The sequence below is a fragment of the Anas platyrhynchos genome, chromosome 2 (assembly GCF_047663525.1).
Source record: "Anas platyrhynchos isolate ZD024472 breed Pekin duck chromosome 2, IASCAAS_PekinDuck_T2T, whole genome shotgun sequence".
Taxonomy (NCBI): domain Eukaryota; kingdom Metazoa; phylum Chordata; class Aves; order Anseriformes; family Anatidae; genus Anas; species Anas platyrhynchos.
Genome location: NC_092588.1, coordinates 3,584,686 through 3,608,730, shown reverse-complemented (window position 1 = coordinate 3,608,730; position 24,045 = coordinate 3,584,686).

Below are 24,045 nucleotides of genomic sequence, written 5' to 3'. Positions count from 1 at the left end.
GGACATCTAACAGGCAGCTACTTTCTCATGGCTACTAAGCCTAAGGGTTTTTGAGCAGCAATGGGATTTAAACATTTAGCATTTGAAAATAAATAAATAAAATTGACTGGATATCCTCAACACCAAAAGCTATGTGTTTGAGGTATATATGTCATGGGTCTATCAGGAGGCTTAAATCACATAGCATTTGAAACAATTGCAGCAGAGATCACACAGAATGGTGGCAAATACTCTTCTACATGTAATAGGCTTGATCTCAGGAGATGCTTAGTTCATTTTGAGGCCAGAGGGCATGTGACATTTCTCAGAAGTTATCTGAATGCAATTTAATAGCAAATTTTTCAAAGCAAAGGATGTATTTGTGTTTTGGTATGGGTCTGTACCTGCTCTGGAATGCTGCAGATAACTGATTTTTGACTTGTTGGTCAAACCAGTAGGTATAGCATTTGGATCAGATTGCCATGGTTTTCTCCTAAGCACACTCAAAAGGAAAATATGTTTACTACATATCTCATGAAAATTTTCATTTACCTTCCCTCCCTCCCAAATTTTAGATACACTGGCAATACAGAAATAATCTGAAATATTCTTCCACTACTGAAAAAAAAAACAAAAAAAAAAACAGCAAACCACTAAGACTTTGAAAAGAAAACTTTGAAAGAAAATGCTGCAGGTTGCAATGGTTGTTTTTTAAATTTCCTAGGGACAATAATTTTCTATGCTTTCTTTGAGACAGACTGCATAAAATGACACAAATATATAGATATTTTTGTAAAATTATATTCAAAGTTTCTGGCCCAGACCAACAATTTAAAAAGTATCTGCCAGGTATTATTCCCTTTTCAGCTCTACAGTAGTAACTTGAATGATTCTTCAGCCTTCACATCCAACCTTCCCTTTATAAATGTGAGCAAACACAAGACCTGCTTTCCAGAAAGTCTGGGTAGCCACAATTTACTTCATGTTTTCTGGGAACTAAATACCCCACTCAACTTGCTAGGGTCACTGAATGTGCACCCCCAAACAGCTCTTGAACAGATAATACCCATCTCCAGATTGAACCTATTGTTTTGTTGGGTGTATTATTTACTGTCTGTGTAGCACTTTAAGCTCTTCAGGTGGAGAGTACTACAGTGATTCAAGGGAGTGCAGTGAAAAATGAAAACAATTATGTAGGAGGCTATCAGAGAACGTTTTCTGATTTTTTTGTTGAGGTTTCAAATTTCCTGACATCATCCAGTTTACTTTCAAAAGATCCCCATTTTTTTCTTTGAGTACATGGCAGAGGAATAGCTATATTGGTTAATAAAGTATCATTTATGTGACACTGAAGGTTTCTAAAACATGAAATGTGGACAGTCATGACTGGTACTAAACATCTGTCCTGTTTCCAACTTGGATAGAGTTAATTTTCCTCCTAGTAGCTGGCATGGTGCTGTGTTTTAGATTTAGGATGAGAATAATGCTGATAGCATGCTGGTGTTTTAGTTGTTGCAGAGCAGTGACAGGTTGAGGACTTTTCAGCATCTCCTTCTGCCCTGCCAGTGAGGGGCTGGGGGTTATACAAAGGGGCTGAGAGGGGACAGAACCACAACAGCTAACCCAAAATGGCCAAAGAGATGTCCCATACCATGTGGCATCATGCTGAACAATTAATATGGGGTGGCTTACTGGGGTGGGGGAGGCATGCTGCTTGGGGCTGAGCTGGGCATTGGTCAGCACGTGGTGAGCAATTGCATTGTGCATCACTTGCTGAATATATATATATATATATATACATTATTATTATTATTATTATTATTTTCCCTTCCTTCTTCTGTCCCACTAAACTGTCTTTATCTCAAAACATGTATTTTTACTTTTTTTTTTTTTTTTCCACTTCTATTCCCCATCCCACTGGGGGGCAGGAGGGAATGAGCTAATGGCTATGACAGCTGTATGGTGCCTAGCTGCCTACTTGGTTAAACCATGACATCAGAAAGTGGAAAAAGGGTTCCGGCAGTTCCCTGAGATCTACCTGGCTGTCACGTAAGAATATAAACCCCCATGTCTAAAGGCAGACTAGATGTTCCTTATGCTTGAGCCCATCTACCCCAACTGGCTAGCAGGTTTTTGGCTGTCTCTAGGGGTATCTGAAAGATGAACCCTTTAGTGGATTCTTTTTACCTTCTTCCAGGACTAATTTTGTCACTTGTGTACCAGGACATGATCATTGTGTTTACCCCCCATCAATCTTTCTAACGTTACAGTGGGGCATATTTGCCAGTCTATGGCACTGATGAAGACTCCTGCAGAAGGAAGCAGTTCCCTGTACAGGTGGATTCATGTCAAAGCATGCATCCTGTACAATATCTCACGTCTCCCTCCATTACAAAACCCAAAGCTTTCAGTGCAGAAAAACTGTGGTATTTTGTTTGCACTTGGATGAATGTTCCTATCATAAGCTGGGGAATAATCAACTGTGTGAGTTGTGCTTCAAATTAAAATCCTTATGCTACAGAAGAGGCCAGTTTCTGTTTTTCTCACCCTTTTTGGTTAATCTGTGTAGAGGTTTAACATTTTTTATTCTGCCAAAACAAATTGCCTTTTTTTTTTTTTTTTCGTGGTGAGATTTTTTCCCCCCTTTACAGCCTGAGGATGTAAAAAAATGTAAAAACAATCAATTCCAGCTGAAAGATGGATGCATCCTCGATTGAGTAAACAAAGTTACTGTGCATTGGCAAAAAGTTCTCTACATTGGATTCTTCATTGGACTCAAGTTGCCAGCTCCAATAAATCAGTGCACTGGACTTCTACTTAGTCAGTGTTTCCAGACGGCAACTAGAGAGTATCATGCTTTAAAGTGTAATGAATCGTATCAGTAAGTAAGTCTGCTCCCAACCTGTGTTAGAATCTATCAGTATAACAAAGTGGCTGTCATCTGATGTATGGATAGACAAGAAACTCAGCTGACAGATGAGTATGCCTTTCTCTTTCTCTCCCCAGTGAAAATGAGAGCTGGATGAAGAAGGTTTTTTTTTCTTTTTTTTTTTTTTTGTTATTTTGTTTTGTTTGGCTAGGTCTTTTGTTTGTTTGTTTTTGCAATGTGGCTTATGTTTGGGGCTTAGGGCATGTAAATTAAGAGTAGAGGGGTAGAGGTATTTCTGGGGAGGAGGGAATTTGAGAGGTATTTTATCTGTGATCATGAAGTAGTTTTACCATTTAAACAGGGTTATCTTTTTATTTTATTTTATTTTATTTTATTTTATTTTATTTTATTTTATTTTATTTTATTTTATTTTATTTTATTTTATTTTATTTTATATTTTATTTTATTTTATTTTATTTTATTTATTTATCTTCTAATCCTCTTGATATTTGTGATTGTGGTTTGTGTCAGAGCAACTCTTTAACAGTCCAGCTAGATTTGACATTTAACCCATTCTGCTTTTTTTGGGGGGGGTGGAATTTTTAGCTAAATGCATCTAGAATAAGCAGGATGACTTATATCTTGTGGGATCCAATGACTAGGCAGGGATAACTGTAAATCCTTTGTAAGTCCTTTCCCTTGTAGACTAATATAATTGAGCAGGATGTGCATGACTAGGTAAGATCAGCCCTCCATGTCCTGAAGACCATCATTAGGTCTCTTCCAACCTAGAAATTCTGTGATTCTGTGATTCTGTGATTATTTGGATAGACAAAATATCCATCTTCACTGATCAGTGGTATAAACTGAAGTCAAATATGAAACAGTTCTCTGATGGCCCGGGTCTTTACTTGTTAGGCCATGTTACCTTTCCATCAACGTTAGGAGACAGGATGGTGAATGTGCACAAGCACTTAGTTACTTCCCCCCAGTGTCTTCAAACAACTAATGTTTTAAATGAGCTAGATGAAGCTACTGAATGTCACTGAAGATTCAAGTGCTAATGGGATTATATCAACTTGTGTGGGTAATTTTTGGCAACTGTGCCCTAGAAGCTGGGCACTGGATGGAAAATAGTATTTTGCTTTGGTTTTGCATTCAAAGTGGATGACTACTTAGTGTAACTGGCAAAAAAGCCAGTCTGTTATTCTAGTGCATATTCCCTTGAAACTCGTCAATTGCAGCTAAGCTCTGCAATTGTTTTGATGTAGGATCAGTTATTTCCTGTTTAATCAAATTGTGCTGTTTTCCTCAGGCTCTGTGCTGAGAGCAGATGGCACTTTTGTGTTACACCACAAACATGTTTGGCCTCATCCTAAGGAGGCACTTGGAAGAGCCATGGTAAAGGACTGCTGCAGATGGCCCAGTTGAGTATTACCACAGGAGATACTCAAATACAGATTGCCAGGGTTGTTTTCTAAGGACGTTGTTGGCATAACTAGGAGGTACCATGCTGGCTGTAGGTCGAGGCCCAGAGAAAGGCATAGTCTGTTTTTCTTGGCAGCATCTCCTTTGTTAGGGGCAAAACCAACTCCTTTCTCGAGACACCCATTTCAGTCTTCTTTAAATAAGAAATGGTGGTCATGCTAGGATGAACCTGAAGGAGAGGATTACTTGGAGAGTGAAGAGCACTCCTGGGCATGAAGCATAATAGGCTGACATGCTGATTATCCTTTTGCTTGAGAAAACAGAAGTACAGAAATGTCTGGGAGACTTCACTGATAATTTCTAGGCCCATGAGTCCATGTGATGAGGCCCTTTCAGGAAATAGTAGGATAGCACACATAACTCTCATAGAAGGGAAGCAATTTATTAATGGTGCTTCTTAAACAATGCCAAGTGCTTGGTTCCACAGAACCAAAATTCACAGACTGGTTGAGGTTGGCAGGGTTCTCTGGGTCCATCTGGTCCATACTCTGCTCAAGCAGGGCCATGTCCTGGTGGCTTTTGAAGATCTCCAAAGAGGAGACTCCACAGTTTCTCTAGGCAACCTGTGCCAGTTCTTCTTCACCTTCACAGCAAAGAAGTGGCATACAGTCTAATTGGTCTCTTCTAGAAGCAAAGCTGATTCTATTAACTGAGGACGCTTTGTGCTCAGACTTCAACTTATGCTTGGTGATGCATTTTTTTCCCATAGGATCACAGCTGCTGCTGTGAATTTTGCACAGAATTAAACTTCTGATGTCTACAAGACACATGTCATTAGTCATTTGGAAAACAGGACCCAGACCTTGTGTTGGAACCAGAAGCCAGTGATTAGGTAATTGGAAGATATAAGCACAGGCTGAGACAGAGCATGGCACAGTTTCCATACAAACTAAACAGAGTCTGTGCATCATATTCACATTCAACTTCACATATGGTAAACCTGGGTGTTCCAGAATGAAGCTTATAAATACATGGCCCACTTTGGAAAAATCACTGTTTGACTGGATGGGATGCACTATGTTTGAAAGATAATGGAAAAGGGCCTTTGGGAAGCTAACATTGGGGAAAAATTCCAGCCTTGAGAAGTCAAACAAGACTTCTCAGCTTCTCTGTAGCCTGGTGAGGGAGGGCTGAATGTCTCAGAAGGAGGCAAAGGTAACATTTTTTCAGTTCTTAAAAAAACTGCTGCTTTTTCTGTAAAGTTTCTGCTTGAAACTACTTCAGGTCTAATAACCCAACCTATAAGTCCTCAGTGACATTCAGATACATAGGGTAGTCATCAGCAGACAGTATCAGCTGTTGGCTCAGGTAACTGAGTTCTCCCACAATAGTGTTGATTATCCAGTACCAATCCCTTGCTCTGTCTTCACAGAAGACTTTTTTTCTAACTGGTCTCACAGGAAACCTCTTGACACCTACCCTACTAGGTTTCGCTGTTATTCTGTCAAGCTAGTGTTTTGAAAAGCTTAGCTCTGTAGGAGAAATGAGATTTGACATATGCCGGTTTTGGGATGATTTTTTCAGAAGATTTCAACAAGGGTGTTGCTCTGTGCTGCCATTCCAAAAGATGGCTGAGCAAATTCAAAAGCAGTTTCCTGATTCTGTCATCAGACACAGAATAAACAGTTTGTTTTGTTCTGTGTATTTACTTAATTTTGTGGTTTACTTCTGATCACAGGGACACTTTGATTTTTTAATTTTTATTTTTTAAATCTATATCCAGAAAAAAAATCTTATAAATGTTTTATGCTAACAGATTTCATATGCATCTGCTCCTGGACACTCATCACTACTGCATGACTGGTCTACTTAGCCAAATGGAGTATTTTAAATTTCCTGATTGGACATATAAAAGTGAATTAGAGGTTTGGAGGGATCACTGAATGAATGATTTGAACTTTTCATTTTTAATTATACTGGTATGATGAGGGAACATGTAATTTCCTTTTGAGGCTCCATCACAAATCAGCGGCAGACTTTGCAATAGGTCAAGCAAACAAAGGCATGTAACACTTTTGTTCTCCTCAAGGAAATCTGCAGAGCAGAAAAAATAAAGCAAAAATAAGGGAGAACAACTCACCATAGTATGATTTTGGTATGAGATGGCAAGTGTCAGGGAGGAAATGATCTAAGAGGGGCAGGATGTGAAGGTGTGCATTCATGAATAGTTTTTTTTTGCAGCTCCTCAGTCATGTGCCTAAATATAGGCCTTTAATTACTTTTAATATTTTCTTGTATTTTAATTTTCCATTTGAAAGTTTTTTTTTTTTCTTTTTTTTTTTTTTTTTTTCCTAGCAGCTGTTTGAGCAGATCTCAGTTCTTTGCAGACTCTTTATCACATCTGACTGGCACAGAAACTACAGGTATCTCGGATAAATTAGGTAGGACATTTGAAATATCACTAAAAAGCCTCTTTTTAGGTAAATGAGTTGAGGCATAAGGGCATGATTAGGTCTGAGATTGTCATGTAAATGTAGCTATCTCAGCTCCCATCATGGTTAATGGAAATCTAGTCGATTCAGTCAGTGGAGATAGAGAATGATTTGTGTCAGCATGAAGTACCAGGAGCTCCTGGAACTGGCAGCAGCAAAGTCCGGTAGGTTGGTGAGAAGAAGAAAGAGCAAGCAAAAGTCTTGTGAGACCCAGATCCTCTGTGCTACCTTTTTTCCAGGCTTTTACCCTGGAAATAGCTCAATCCCAAGAGGCAGGTTTCAGCCACTTAACTTTAGATGTCTTCTGTGAAGGTGTTTACGTATGATCTAATTGTCTAGACTCTTTTTGTACTAGCTGGCAAGAAAAAAGTTCTCAAGGGTCAGACCTATCTCACAGATGTTTAATATTTCAGTCAATGTATAAAATAGGTCTGATGAATGAGGTCCCCAAAGTGTGTGTTTTACTAATTAATACATCCTTTTTGCCAGCTGTAAAATTCCACAAAACTTACAGGATCATTGTAACTTTGAACCATTTATATCTCTGTCAAATGTGGTTTAAGTTGGCCTTAGGGTTTGACAGCTACTGCAGAGCTGATGGGGCAAAAAAAGGGTGTGAGATAGCATAGGCACTGAAAGATGGAAGGGCCTTTAAACATAATTACCTAAGAAACTGTACTAAAAATGCTGCAAGTGCAGCAACCATAAATACATTAAAGAAACAAAGCCAATACACATTAAAGATGCATGTAGTGCTGCTCATTTCTACCCTCCCTTTTGGCTCTAGAAAGGCAGATATACACATTTAACACGAGGTAAAGTCCTTTTAAAGATGGAGAGAGACTCATAAATCCCAGGAAACTCTCCATAGCTCACAAGGACAATTTCATTTACCCCACCATTTGTTCTCACATAGAGTTAGAAGAGCAGAAGATGTATTATACTCTACAGCTAGCTTCTGCCTTATATATTTTGATGTGGTTTTTAGTGAGCTCAGTTCCTTTTACTAAAGGGGCAAACACCTGCTTTTTGGTGTGGGTTACTTTGGCAGTTTCTAATTGTGAATTTCACACCTGCAGAGCCCCAAATTGGCTGAACAGGAAAGAATCAAGAAATCACCTGGTCTGTCCTCTTGAACCTGGGCAACAGATCCACCAGAGGAAATGAAGACCTATAATGGGAAGGTAGAAGATCAAAGCCTGCACTCTAAATACTGCCAAAATGAAATAAAACACACACACAAAATGGTTTAAGAAACTGAGAACTTCAAAGTAATGAAAAGAGAAAGAGGACTGTGAGCTATCTTTAGTGATGAATGCACAATGGAGAATTATGGCCTCTTTCATCTGTACCACACTGAGACCGCATGAAGCAGAAAAGACATTTAGACACTAAATTGTCATGTGGAAGATTTCATAAAAGAGAGGTAAAATAGAAATAACAGCATATTGAAAATCCCAAAGGAGAGACATGGCCTTCCAAGACTAAAGATGACTTTTTCCTTGTTTCAGAAAGGAGTTCACCTGCCATCAGTCCACTTTCTTTTGTCTCCTACTTTCAAATACTGTTTCTCAAGTGTACAATCAAGCCTTTCCTTTTCAACAGCAACTACTTATTAGAATGCATTGAGAGCAATCAGTTAATTAGGTAATTGCAGGAAGGGCCTGAAGCTGAGTTTCTTACTGTACATATGAACAAGTTTCAGGTGTTTTCCAGGTAACAAAAACTTCATGTTCAAGTGAAAGCTTGAATCTTGACTTGGAGTTTATATATTCAACTCTGTTGTGTGTAGATTAATAGAAATATAGAGGAGGAGACAGTCACTTAATTGAGAGTTCTTCAGGGGATGCACGATCACCCTATGCTCTTCTGAAAATCAGTAGAGAAAACGATGTACCTGCAAAAGGTGATTTAGATATTTAGCTGATTTCTCTGCTTTAGATCAGAAGGAGAATAACGGAAGTTCATTTCATTGCTTAGGCAGGTGAGATGCTACTGCTAACTAGAGTGAGTCTGAGCACCCAACATGGTGCAGGATCATTTGCTAGAATTACTACATAACAACCATTATATTCAGTTTAAGTTATGTCTTGTTGTTAAACGGTTTGTCCATGTAAATGAATCTTCATTTAACACATTTTGTGATTACCAACAGAAATAGGAATAAATTCCCAAACAAAATATTCATGTTCCACTTGTTAAATTTTGTTTCCTAAATCCCACTCCACATTTGGGGTGTGATGTAATGTATAGGCATACCTGATAATAAAGTTAGTCTTGGCTGTGTTTCTCAAAGTGAAGTGCAAAACCAGGCCCCCTTGGGCTGGGGAAATAGTTGCAGTAGAAAGAACAAAGCAGGTTAGACAGTAACTGAACCTGAGCGTAGGTATGCTCTTTTGGATGGGAAGGGTTGCTCAGGCAAACCTATAGGGGGAACTGTAGGTCTGCCTAGCCAAAAATGGCAGAATGAGGATGATAATGGAGTATAGCACAGATTTGCACTTTTTTTTTCTTTTTTTCTTCTGAAGTGACAGGGTCTGCATTTCTAAATCATTCTGTACTTTCCAAAACATAGTAGCAGACCATTTAATGAGGAATCACTCTTGCCAGCAATTAAATCCATTGATTTCTACGAATAATAGTAGGTAACAGCAGAGCTATCTCGTTTTGCTTCAGTTTTGTCTTAGTATCTAAGTGACATTTAGGAAGCATGTTTCTTCTGACAAGCAATCCTATGCTGCTGTGTATTCAAATTGTTCCTCTTTTAAGCAAACCAATTGGCATGGAAATATACTGGTGCAGTTTTTACAACACTGTGACCTCAAAAACTGACAGCAGGGGGGCAAAAAAGGAGAGAAGGTGCTGAGCCTTAACACCCTGCACTCATGGACCCTATTTCTAGTATTAACAAGTTTCTATTGGGTAACCCCTAAAAGCCCAGAGCATGGATTTCTGCAGAAGCAATGAGTTAAAGTAGTATACTTTATGCAGGAAAAGCATGTTAGATGCCTGTAATCTAAGATATGTCTAAGAATTTCATCAATTCAGTGCTTTCAGTCAGTTTCTCAGTGACAGGTCTCTCCATCCTATTGTCACGTTGAACATAAAGCACCATCCTTCTGAGAAGTGCTAGCATTGGTGAAATACCTTTGGATATTCCCACTTTATCATAGTTATCTATTTTAGTGCTGTCTCATTTCCTGCTGTTCCTAGAGTGCTTAGAAAAGGGTTCAGTAGGGCAAGGAGAACCCCAGGATATGGGTTTCCTGAACCCATATGATGAAGGTGCTTCTATTTTCTTTTCAGTTCTTTTATCTTTGGCTTCAGCAGAAGCAGATGAGCTGTGATTAACACTGATGAAAGTATTAAGAAGCTGATTTCTTCTCCACCCACCAAAATTATTGACTGGAATGCACAGTCTGAGAAAATCCAATTAAAACTGTCTCATATGGCTGTATTTCCTTCTATATAAAGGGATAGATAAGGGGCATCTGCTATTCCCTTTCTCACCATTATTTAGATTTTAAAGTAGGTAGTCAAAGCTGTTGTCATCTCTAGCATCAGTTCTATTATAATTTGCACATTTGTCTCATTAATTTTAACAGGTACGGGTAATAACACTTTTTTTTTCTCTTCTTTTTAAAAACAAATATCAAGCTTTCAGTTATACTGTGTGCACTCTAGGTGACTTTACTGTTTGAAACACTACACTACCTGTCAAATTAAGACACGAAGAGAGGGATTGAGGAGAACTGAGTGGAACTTGTAAATTAAAACACATTTTCTTTATACCATCTGGTTGTGACCTTTTCTTTTTTGAAAATTCAACCTCCTATGCTGTTCTGTGGGGATATATTTTAAAAAGCAGGGCACAGATTTCCAAAAATTATTCTGGACTTTGGATATCCATTTCCAATTGTCTGCAACAATAATTATTCAATCTGCAAAAGGCCATAAACATGACGTTGTCTTGCAACAGAGAAACAACCTTACAGGATTAGGAATATTTTTGAAATTCTTTTTATTCCATTAAAAGAAGAAAATTGTTTTAATTAGAAAGGTAGAGCTGTGATTGATGTAGATGGGGCAATCTCAGAACTCCTCAGTATTAAGGAAAGGTTCACTCCTGTATCTTTCATGTCACAGGGAATTTTACTATTAACTTCTGTCTGAATAAGATCAGGCCCATGGGCACTTTTTATCCTCATCCATGGCTCTGCCCACATCAAGCTCATTTGTTCTGAACAGTTTTACTGCTACCAAAACAAATGCTTTAAATTGTGCTCGATCAACCATATTTGTTCTTTTAACTGGTTACAAGAGAGTATTTTTAAGGGTAGCAGAACAATGACCCTACAGGCCAGGGACTGTCTCAGGCCATGATTACAGTGCTTCAGTTAAGTCTTTTGGGTTCTGATTTTGACTCTTTTGTCTCCAGTTGACATTAGTTGAGTCTCCAATTTAGAGATCACTTAGAGCCCTGATGGATGAATTTGGAGGCACCTCCTTCAGTTGCTTTAAAACATTGCCATCCTATGATGCCTTTCTCACCATCAGGTTTTACTATCCTAAACGTATTTCGTAAGAGGTGGCAGAACATAACGTGCATCCATGTCTTCGTGGACTCAGTACCATCTCTAGCTGCTGGCAAAGGTAAGGTTTTGTTGGGAACTGGACAGAATTCTACTAAGGGATACATTTTGACTTAAATCTGGCATGTTGGGTAAGTGGGATGAAGTGAGCCAAAAAGCTGCCTACATAGCTATATTGGTTTGATGTAGGGAGTGATTGGTAAGCAGAATAATCCCGTTCATATTAGTTCCCAGTGGGATACGCACTTACATACTCTTAACCTAATTGAATATAACATTCCTCTTTCCAGTTTACTTTATATGACTTACTAAATCATGTAAATAAAACTGAAAAAAAATACCTGTCAGAGTTACGCAAGTAAACATAGAACAAGAAATATTTTCCTATGCCTTTCAGCCTTGTTTTGCCTTGCCTTGCCTTACCTTGCCGTGCTTTGCCTTACCTTGCCTTGTCTTGCCTTCCGTTCCCTTGGGTCATGATATGGACACCAGGGTGCCAAGACCATAAAAATGGTGACTGTGTACACCATGCTTCATTTCAGGCACTTTTTTTTTTTTTTATTCTCTCCATTTCTGCAGGCCTAATTGGCATGCCTCATAAGCAATCATTTCTAGCACCTCTTCCAATGCATATTAATCACCTGGGAATGCAGACAAAACCACTTTGGCTGTGGTTTGCTTTGTCTCTGAGGGAAAAGGATTGAATCTCAGTGTCTCTCTAATGACATTATTTGTTATTTTCAGGACAGACAGTTGCATCTTAATGGAATTCAGACATAACACAAGAGATAAAAAGAAATAAACAGTTGCCTATGTGCTCCTTATAATTACCTATGCGGTGACACAGAAGGTAGTTTGTCACCTGCTGAGCAGTTAATGAATTTATAACCCTTCACTCAAGATAAGAAAGTCCAGTGAAAAATGGGATGCTCCTCCATATACTGTAATAGCTCATGTAAGATTGATTCTTGGTCCCTTTAACATATTATTTTATTATTCTGTCATTGTTACTACCGAGTGACCTAGCCAATACACTCTGACAGTGTGTCACATTGCAGCCGCCACTACGGTGCAGACATGTTCAAGGTGGTTTGGGCTTGAATACTATTCAAAAATCATTGAAGTATTTACCTGCTGCTTTATAAACCATGGGTGAAGAGGCACTGACAACACTGTTAATCACTCTGCCACCCTAATATGTGAGGAACTATGACCTTAGAGGCTCAGTTTCGGAAAAATATCTGCAGCTGCAAATCCATCTTGCCACAGTGAGCATGCCTCAGGAGGATGTCTTGAAAGTCTTTGTGGACTGCACCAGAGACAATATGATGGTTCCTGGGCCAACTGACTAAGTTTGGCTTATATTTCCATTGTCTAGGACCTGGCCTGACACTTTTGGCTTTTGTGGCAACCCTAGTGCTATGAGATACCATTACTGTTGCTGTATGTTGTTACAGCCAAAGGTGAAGGGTTTTTCTACAAGGATCCATAGACTGTCCATGTTGTGTCCCCTGGTCCTGTCAGGAGAGCATGTGAGCCCACAAAGCCTGATGAAGGAATGTTTGAGGTGAATGGCCATACTTGATATGATCTATGTCTGTAATTGATGTCCACAGCTGACACCAGCCCTAATTATCCTGTTTGCTGTGGCTGGGTTTCTTCTTTGGATGGGATGCAAATAGTGAATTAACATGCACTCAGTGTGGGCAGTCAAGATGAGTCTATACATTCCCAAATCATGGACAGTGACACTCAGCTGCTGATTAATTGTAATAATAGACCTTGTCCTTGATTTTAGTCTGGACAACCACATCTTTCACCAAGAATTCCTGGACACGGTCTGAGAGCTAGAATAAACTAAGGCTTATTGCCAGTAAAGAGTCTGAATGTGGTTGCTTCATTTTGAAGGATAAGAGAGTTCAACAGTACTCACATGGGTTGTGCCATGCCAGGTGCTGTCAGTGCCAGAGAATGCCCCACATTTTATTTACTAATACAGTTGTACCTTGAGGTGATCAGTGCTCTGCAGTGAACTAGAGAATGAGTCAAGCCTTACTCTTGAATTTGAGGTGGAGTTTAAGCTGTTATGTGGAACATGCAGATTGTGTTTCCTTGTTTCTGAGACTGTGTGTTCATGAAACACGTCCTTAACCTCTGCAACATCCTTTCTGCTTGCTATCATCAGTAAATGCACACTACACACACACAAACCTCTGAAATCCAAGAATACATCCTGGAAATGCACATCTAGGTCTTCTGAGGAAACTGTGTAACTTCCGTGCCTTTGAGGATCTTTTGTGTATTAAGCACAGTAATGTTTGAAATGCCCAAACCTCTGCCCATGGTCCTTGCTTCAGAATTTCCTAACAGTCTCCTGGTTATATTTTCCAGAGCTCTTAACATAGTATTGAGACAAGGATATTTCAGGTCCTTGGTAAGTGGAAAAACAGAGATGTTTCTGTGTGTGGTGGAAAATGGGAAGAAAAGTATTGCAATTAGGAGTACATGTTATCTTAAATGTGGGATAAATGGAAATTTCTCCCAACAATGAACAAAATTTAAAACAACTCTGTCAATGACAGTAAACCAGGGATGTTTGCCTTAATTACACACCAGAAAAGATTTACTGAGAGGGTTTTATGGAAAGGCTTGCATTTCCGGGGGGTGAAAATCAGTGAAGCTCTCTTGATGGCACCAACTTCTGCTTAATTTCTCTCTGGGGAGAGAACGGCTTCATCAACCTTTGAAGATACTTTGTAGACTGATTTGGTTTTCTTGTTGAAACAAACTCTTAAACTTTGGAGTTTTCTTTAAAGGATATATAAGTTCTAAAAACTTATGTGTTAAGCACAGCATCAAATGTTGGAGTAGTAGTTTATAGTAAAGGTAAAATAATGGATAAAGAAGATGGCATATGAATGAGTGTGAATGATTTCCATTTGGAGTGCAGCTACACCTGTTGTTCTGCACTGGGATCTCGTTATTATTCTGCTTTGTGGATAAAATATCCTACTAGACTAGATTTCCCATCACACTTTTCAAAGCAGAGTTGATCTCCTGCCATTTGTTTAACAGAATGGGCTTCTGTTCCCAGCTGGAGCCTTGAGATACATTACTACAGAAACAATAACCACCAATAATGTGATATTTTCTTTCTTTCTTTCTTTCTTTCTTTCTTTCTTTCTTTCTTTCTTTCTTTCTTTCTTTCTTTCTTTCTTTCTTTCTTTCTTTCTTTCTTTCTTTCTTTCTTTCTTTCTTTCTTTCTTTCTTTCTTTCTTTCTTTCTTTCTTTCTTTCTTTCTTTCTTTCTTTCTTTCTTTCTTTCTTTCTTTCTTTCTTTCTTTCTTTCTTTCTTTCTTTCTTTCTTTCTTTCTTTCTTTCTTTCTTTCTTTCTTTTCTTTCTTTCTTTCTTTTCTTTCTTTCTTTCTTTCTTTCTTTCTTTCTTTCTTTCTCTCTCTCTCTCTCTCTCTCTCTCTCTCTGTCTCTCTCTCTCTCTCTCTCTTTCTCTCTTTCTCTCTTTCTCTCTTTCTTTCTCTCTCTCTTTCTCTCTTTCTCTCTCTCTTTCTCTCTCTCTCTCTTCCTTCCTTCCTTCCTTCCTTATTTACTTATTCGAGGAATGGTTAAAGTAGAAAGAGTACTGTGGCATTTCTATAATCACTTGTCAGTTCCAAACTCATCTCTGGACTTATTTATACTGTAATTATCTCTCAATGACCTGAATGATGAAATGAAAATTCAATAAGTCTTCCTGATATTGAATTCTGTTGGCTCAAACCATTCCAATGAAACATCATTGTTTTGAAAGGGGCTTGAGGGGAGAAGGATTAATTTCCTTTTGGGAGCATAAAGGACATAATTTATGTGAATTCTTTAGTGCTTTCACTGAAGATTGGGCAGGTAATTGTGGTAATCTCCTTTTTTTTTTTTTTTTTTTTTTTTTTTTTTTTTTTTTTCTGGCATTTTTAGGGGTCATGTAAATTAGATGGTTTGATGCTGATTGCTTTTACTGAAAGAGAAAAATATCTGACTACCCCTGAAAAGCAAAGACAGTAATAGTAAATAGTAAATATCTAGGATGTGAAAACCCAGGCCTGAATCCCCTGTGTTAATCCAGGGAGTTGGCCCTGCATATTTCACTTGACAAATGGTGATGTGGTGCTATTCTCATGTAGGTGGGTGCTAGTCTTGCTTGTTAAAAGTATTCCTCTTGATATTAAAAATGAAACATGGATAGGATCAGTGAGAAGGTTATAAAAGAATTAGGAATTAGGCTTATTTCCTTGCTTGAAATTGTATTTGGGTATTCATCTGAGATGGAACACCTGTGGTACTGAAGATATTGTCCTTAAAGTTGGAAGGAAGGCATATGTATAACACTCAATGTGTTCAACTGGTGTATTTTGCTCACAGCAGTGGAAAGTTTCAAGTTTTGACAGGGTTGCTGAACTGGAAAGTTCATGTAACTTGACAAATTTCTGAGGGCAGGGATGCTGTCCCTCCCTTGCTCCTAAAGCCAGCAAGTTGGGATGGAGTGCAGCAAACACACACAAGTTATTGCTTTTCTTTATTACTTTCTCAGAACCACACAGGGACCCAAGAAACAGTTGGCCATGAATGCAGCGGTGGCAAAAGAAAAGCAAAAGAGCAAAAGTTGACTGAAATCAAGTTTCTAGGGAATTATACTGGGATAAAACCTTTTTTAAAACTCACTATCTAAATTTAATGAGTCTGGTTTTGTTCACAGTGGATTAATCTCCTGAGAACAACAACAACAACAACACACAACCAACCAACAACAAACCAAACCACAGACATATATGCACACTGTACAGACAGCAAGATGGTCTCATTGCTCCGGGAGCAAGAGGATACTTTGGGGGGTTGCTACATTCAAATAGATTTTGGTATGTCTAGTTTCGTTATGAAGAAAGGTGACTGGTAGAGAGAAAGTAATTAGAGCACTATGCATGTGCGCGCCATGATGAATGAGCAGTTCACTCCCTATGTCAGCCCTGGCATGGGCTCAGTCTCAGCCTGAGCTTTTGGATGAGGATCTAATTTATTTATTGAAGATCTAATTTATTTATTTATTTATTTTTATGTGTATTTGAGGGAGAGAAAAAGGCATGCTAATTAGTTATCCATGGATCATCCTTTACCAGTATTTGTGGTACTTTCTGACAGTAACCAACACTAGATGCACCTGGCGAAAATGCCTCATTGGAATTTTATGTAATTATTGGAATTTTATGTAATTATTGACTATTAATTACTTATTAAATATTATTAATGGTTAAAACTGCACATTTTGTCCTAGCTCACTGCAACTGCATATTCCTTCACCGACAGTCAAGCTTGTCAGACTGTGAAAATAAGGGTGCAAAGCAGGGCTGTGAAAATAAAGGCTGAGTAGGGTTTCATGTTGAATAACATAAAAAAAAATACAAAAGAAGAAGGTATCATGTAGGCAGAAAAAAACTCATTTTAGATGACATAGTAAAGGCATGAAAATCAGGACATTGCTGTAGCTATTGGGATGTGCTGAGCATTAGGACAGGGAAGCTATGACAGAGGACAGGAGTTTAGGGCATGCCAACGGCATGATTGGAAAACCAGTGAGAAGATAAAAGTGTGATCGTGATCTGCATTACAAAGTAGATCAGGTTGAATGATTGCAATGGCCCCTTCTGGCCTTGAAATCTTGTGTCTGTGTCTGTAGAAGGGTTTCATTTAAATAATTCATAGCAAAGAGAAAATTCTGAACAATTGCAGAAAAAAATTTCAGTACAAGTCTGCTAGGGACTCTGGGATTTGGTCTACCTCAATATCTGAGCTCTTGAACTTTCCTAATGAAAATACTAATAAGTTTTTAATCCTAAGCTTCAAGCCTCATTGCAGACAATCATCAATGATATATTCAATTGTAAAATTCACAGAGGGCTTCATAGTTATATAAATCATTTGATTAAAGAGAACCTGCATCACACGACTGAATCAACTGATTCAGTTTTACAGTTTGCTAGGTAAGTATTGTGTGCAGAGACATTTGCCAGTTTAAAAATTGAATGAAAATTTCAGAAAATCGTTTCCTGCTCAGGAACTAAAAAAGGCACATATTAATAATTACTTATTTTTTCAATGAGAACTATTTCCTTATTTATTAAGTGTTTTGATCATCCACCAGCCAGAGTGGTATTTTTGCTGCATGTTGCTAAACACTTAGATTTATGAGTTTCCAGCCATTTCTAAGTGAAAAATTATTGGTACATCCTTCATTAAATGGTGTTTGGGTGACAAAAGCATCAGGATTGCTAAGTCTGTGAACTAACACATATATTCCATTTGCTAACTGAAAAGTGTGGGTAATCCATACCCTGTTACTCTTCTGCCACACAAGTCCAGACATTCTTTTTGGGATATTTGTGTGCAATAGGATACTGCTGGCATCAGTGGAGTAGCAGGCTCATGTAGCAGCTTTCAGAAATTTGATGCTATGAAGAGTCTGCTACGTGTTCATGCCAGACATATATTTAGCCACAGGAACACACACATGCAAAATATTCCTGGGTGTTTGGCTTGTGTTTTCTTTCAGCCTGTACCCATCATATTTAGTAGCATGACTTGTGCACTCCACTAGGGTTATGCTGGAAGGCAGATGCTACAGAGTGCATGCCTGACACCTTGAGCTACCTGCAGTGCTCAAAAGGTTAAACGCTATCTGTGAGAAGCAAATAAATAAATATATACATATACATGACAAAGTAGAGCATATGAGCAAGATAGATTGCTCAATGCGTTTATAAGACCAATGGAAAGATGGAAAGAAATATGGTCTTCATTGTAATGATTGCGCTTCTATAGCCTGAGGCATCAAAAACGTCACAGTGTTTATGCACACTAATAAAATCTTAGCAGTAATTCTCTCCAGCCTCTCCTTGCACAAAACCTTTGCTACAGTCTGTCCTCTGAATCACCTTTAAAGGCAAAAAAAATAGTTGCCTTTCATTCTTCCTTAGGGAGGGATAAAGTTTGCCCTGCTGTAAGACTTAATGTTAGTGGTGACCGTGTAATGCATGGGTCACTGTGCTCAGGAGTTTCTGAAGTGCTCAGGAGCACTTCTATTTAGGGAAAAGTGGGAGGGAAAATGGATTGGATCAAAGGTTTCAAATCTAATGAGTACCTGCTTAAAGATGCATCCTTTAATCATTAGCTTGATATTACTGGAAACCAAAAGAAAATGCCTTCTTATAGTATTAATCAGGATATGTGAAGACTCAACTTCAATTTGGCTGATTGTAATGGCCTTGACTGGGGCTCCTTTCTTGTCTGATGGTAAGAGCTAAATCAGCTAAATCTTTAGTCCTCTCCTGCCCTAAGCAAAATAAATATGAAACAGGAGAAAGTGAATAAAGACAAACAGTTCCATTCTTACTGCTGATTTGACAGCTAGAAAAAGAAAGTTACCACCTGAATTGCACCTCTCAAAGCTCTTTGAGGTTTTTAGAGGGGGTTGAGACAGCTGGTCTCACAAAAAAAAAAAAAAAAAAAAAAAAAAAGCACAAAGGTGTTTTTTTGAATCCAGAGAACAAAAGTCAATACACCATGTTTAGTGTCTGGGTGGCTAAAACTACACTTCAGCATTAGGCACTTTTGCATCAGACCATCTCAGTAGAAGGTACATTCCTCTGGCACACCAGGTTTACATCCATCCATCACCAGCGATGTGGACTGATGGCATGGACAACTGCAAGCCGATAAACAGTGTTTGTCTGCAGAATCTGAGTTAAACACTGAATTGGTCTAACACCTCATGTGTCTGATCTATTTTGGCTTAAGAATATTACATAAAGAAAGGGGCAGACACACGTATGGTACTGGTCAGCAATGAGCAGAGATTGACAGTGTGTGTTTTAGGACATTAAGTGAACTCCTGAGCAGTCAATATCCAACTATTGCCACTGGAGATATCTGAGTTTCCACCCTCATTTTAAGGGTGGCTCTGAGAAATGTTCAGCATCCCTACCTGATCTCATGGGTGTCTCTGTGAAACAAACCAAGAAAAGTAAATATCAAGAATGACAAAGGCCACCATAAAGGGGAGGAGAGAAGAAGATCGAGTTAGAGTAGATGAGTGGAGTAGCCCAGGTTTGACATAAAGGACTGGATCAGTATCTGATTAGTCATAGGCAGTATAAATGGTGGAGCATGGAGAGTTTCTCACCTCACTGGTCTTGGTGTATTTTAGCTGTTAGGCCTGGGCTTTGTTAAAGCAGCTGTGCAGTTTGACTAATGAGGAGTAACACCTTTGGGCCAAACATCTCCAAACCTTTCTACACCAGTGTAACCTGTATGAACATAAATTCATATATAACGTGATACTCTGTTGGCTCTCATGTAGTAATGCAGATCAGATTCCATCTCTCACATCTTTATTTCATGCTCAGGCCCAGAAAATCAGTATGCACATAGGAGAGGGAAGAGAAAGCAGCTGGGATATACTCAATGCATGCATGTTCTCATAGGCATGTAACTGGTTGCTCCCTCTGCACTGGGGTGGAGCTGTAAATCACAGCACAGTTATAAAGGTGAATGCTAATGCTGAGTGACACTCATGCCCTGGAGGCTGGTAAGCAATAAATAAAGAGCTTTTCTTTCTTCTTAGATGCTGTTGATGTATAGGCTAATCCCAGGTCTGTAATTCTTCTCTCTATCCTGCCTGTGCTGCTCTCTCTGGCTCCAGATGCTGGCATTTTGTTTATGAGGGTCTTGATGGGGTTTGTTCTGCTCCTGGGAGGTCTCATCTGTAATTTAGTGCAGCCAGATTTGTGAAACTGCTTAAGCAAAGTTATTCACACTCAGAACTTCTATTAAGCCTAGGAAAAAGGATTTTAATTAGGTATAATGGGGTTTTGAATGGTCTCATTTGGGACTGGTAGTTTATTCCTTTGTAAGACCATCTAATCATGATTGAAAATCAGATTTTCCTTTATAAATCACAGGCACTTTTATGGCAATCAGTGTGCCTTCCTTTAATGAGTTCTTCCCATTATTTTTTTTTTTTTTCTTTTCCTTTCTGGGAGGGGAGGAACAGCACCTCAAAACCAAGCAACCTTACAACCTGGTCAGCAGTTAAAAAAATGAATGGGAGCATTTTGGTGAATCCCCCAAACACTTTAGCACGAGAAAAAATCTTGGTTGCTGAAATGCACATTCAGTGGACATAACCTACAACCCATTCAATATGTCTGATCTTTTTAAAATGTCTTCAGATTTGTGTTGTGAAGTTTGGGGTGCAGTGAGTGAGTTTTCAGAAGAGTACCCACTTCAAATATTATAGTTGCAACAACCGGATGAAAGCAAGGGAAGGCACATGTAACGAGCCTTTTTCAGGCATCAAGAAATACAAAACCCCAACCTTTTGGGAGTCATGCATTTCTTTTTGACTGTCACTACTTCCAAACACTCAAATGCCTATTTCCTTCAAGTGGTCTATCTCTTGGGAGGAGCATACAATTTACCTGATGTCTTCTGTATCATTTTGCTTGCAATAACATCTGAGTTGTGAGGTCAGCACTTGCCTTGCATATATTATCCGGCAACACTGATATATGTCATTTTGACATATATCTATTATATAATATACTATAGATTATTGACTGTATACACTCAAATATCTGACTCACCTTTCTTTGTGTTTCATGAACATTTTGGTATGATACGAGTCCTCCTGTCTAGGAGCAGCTCTGTGGGAAGATCTAAGAGGCCCTGATAATGATCTAAGGAGAAACCAGGTCATAAACCCATTAAATGTGTGGAATGACACTGGGTACTAGCCATATTTCATTATGTGAGGCTGGCTTTAGTGTGGTGGTAAGAACATACAGCAATACATACTTGTCCTGTGCCAATAAGGTGGCTGAAATGAAACAGGGTGAGGACTCTGGTTTTAGGCTCTAAACAATTTGAGAGATGTGAAGCATTATAAAAGACTCAAATGACTACAAATCACTGCTAAGATTCTTATGAGATGTGGAAAGCCGAGAGCCTCAGAGGATTGACTCATAACAGGCACTTAGGTCCTAAAGACTGATTGATATATCGTTTTGCCTGAATGCATCAATGCCAGTAAGAAGGGCAAATATGAAATTTATGTCATCATTCACTGGGGAAGTAGTTACAGTGTGACACGTCAACCATCTTGATTCAACCTGCCATCCAGCAAGCTGCGCATCACGGTTTTTAATTTATAAAAATGGCTGTTTTATTTTTGCCTTTAAAAGGATTTTATAAACAGCACATTTGAAAGCTGATATTGACTGTCTTTTGCTTCATTAGTTTCTTTCACCATATACTATGTCTTAGGGCAAGGGAGGGAATTATAAGGCCATTATAAGGATCATAACTATTGCTGGCAATAAAACATATAAGGATGAATTCAGAAAATAATTCCCTGTGGGTACAATAGGCAAATAAAGTTGATTTTTTTGGTGACTTTCATGTCTTTCTCTACAAGTGAGGATGTGGTTGTGAATACCCTAGACCTTTCAAAGAAGGTAGCACCTTTTTCTACCAAGTAATTTTGTCCTGCCATTTCTCTAGACTTTCTTGCCATCTGGCCTCTTGATCGGAGACGAAACTAGAAAACAATTCAGATATCTAGAAAATGCAGACCAACAATATGGATATACCAATGTGCAGTGACCATGACTAGTTCTAGATTTGGTGCCCTTTTTTTTGCACAAATCGCTTTCTGTGCAAATGTTGGATTCTTCAGCTTCTAACGTGAAAGTACTTTTTTGTCCAGGTAATGCAGAGAGATGGGAGTTTGCATGGGAAGTCCTCTTCCTAGGATCACAAAGGCATAAAGGCATATTTATTCTCAGTACTTCCTTACCATTGCTAGCCATCCAAAGCTCCCACAGTCTCATCTACTGTGGCACATTGCGGTATCTAGAGAGTTTGGTCCTAAGTAGTAGAGCTCTTGAGATGGCACTAGGCAGGGAGGTATCATCCTACAGGGTGCCAGAATGGAGTCAATACTCTGTACCCCTTCACTTAAATTCTGCCGTCTGTTTTCTGTGGTTGAAAGCATACATGGTTCCTCCCAGTCTTATTTTCCCAGAATTTTAGTGGAGTAATCCGTAATCTTGACCTTTTCAGAAAGGAAATAATTGTGTTGTTGTTTTTTTTCCTTTTTCCTTTAGAATCATTTTTTACTTATTAGCTCAGTATTTCTAGTCTATTAAGTAATACACTAAAGTAGTAAATGACATTGGTTTTGGTTTTGTCAAAAAAATCAATGTGGTATTGATTTTAACCTCTCCTCCCTCGAGATTTTATTTCAGGAGATTTGTTTCCAGCCCTGTGATCAGGTCAGCAGCCCTTTTTGGAATCCTCTGTGGTGTACAAAATGCAGAGTTCAGACCCACATATCACACTTCTGTGTTTTATATTTGGGGATGGGAAGGGCATGGTCTTCCTTCAGCTCACGTGAAATTACTTTATATTTTCAGAAGGGCAGCTGGCTCTCGATCCCCACCACCACTATGTAGTTCTCAGTGTCTCTGGGTGACGCTGCTTTACTCAAACAGAGTGGCTGATCTGCGGCGTGGAAATTGAATACCTGGACATCAAGTTATTGAAAAGAAGAATGTGAGAATGAAACAGACAACACGGATAAAACTGTAAAAACAAACAAAAACAAAAAGCTTCAAAAGAGCATTGATTTTATGTAAGACCTTTACAATTCGGTTTCACGGGATGAAGGTTGTCAATATTAGGATAATCATTGGATGGGTGACTCTTCATTTGGTCTGTGCTTGGTCAGCCAGACAGTGAGGCTGGATGGCAGCCAGTAAATCTAAACCTTTGGATTCAGCTTATTTATTTATTTATTTTTTTTTATTTTTTTTTTTTGAGTGCTAGTCTTACAAAATTAGATTTTTATCGTGAAATGAAAAATTGATGATAGGGAAAAAAAGAGATGGTATACAATCGATCTTCTCCTTTCAAAAGAAAATCTTTTCTTTCAAGTGATTTATGTAAGTGTGAAAAAAAATAGCAAAACCCCTTATTATTTTAGTAAAAATAATGTGTGAAAAAGCAAGGAGACATTCTGGAATTGTTCTCTTTCTGTTCCTTCATCATCACATGACATTCAAAAATGTCTCATACACTGGTACAATAGAGTCCACATCCCTGCTCACTTTGTTTATGGGTCTGAACATTTCAGGAGCTCCTGCTCTGTGCTGGAGAGGGTTTGTGTCCTGATATACAGCATAAGAAAAAATCCTAACTTGGTGATATGGTGGGACAGAGAAAGCACACGTACCAGCAGGCAAGCATCGTGCCTGGTGTTCACCTTCCCTGTGCCCTTAGATGAGGTCCTACTCTCAGGGACAAAGCACAGCTTCAGTTTTCCTAAATAGCTTTCCAAGCTTGTACCTTGGAAAAAAAAAAAAAAAAAGGTGTAAAACAGATCAAAAATAAAATAAAAATAACAAATATGTTACTATAGCATGTGGTTGAAGTACAGGAAGCATTGTCAGCTGGCTGCTTGGAGCGGGACAAGATCATCCAGTTGCAACAAAAGATTCATTTCATTGTTACCAACCAAGATGTTAAATGTCACCAGTCCCAATACTGATCATGGAGGAACACCTCTCTTAACTGATCTCTCCCTGGAC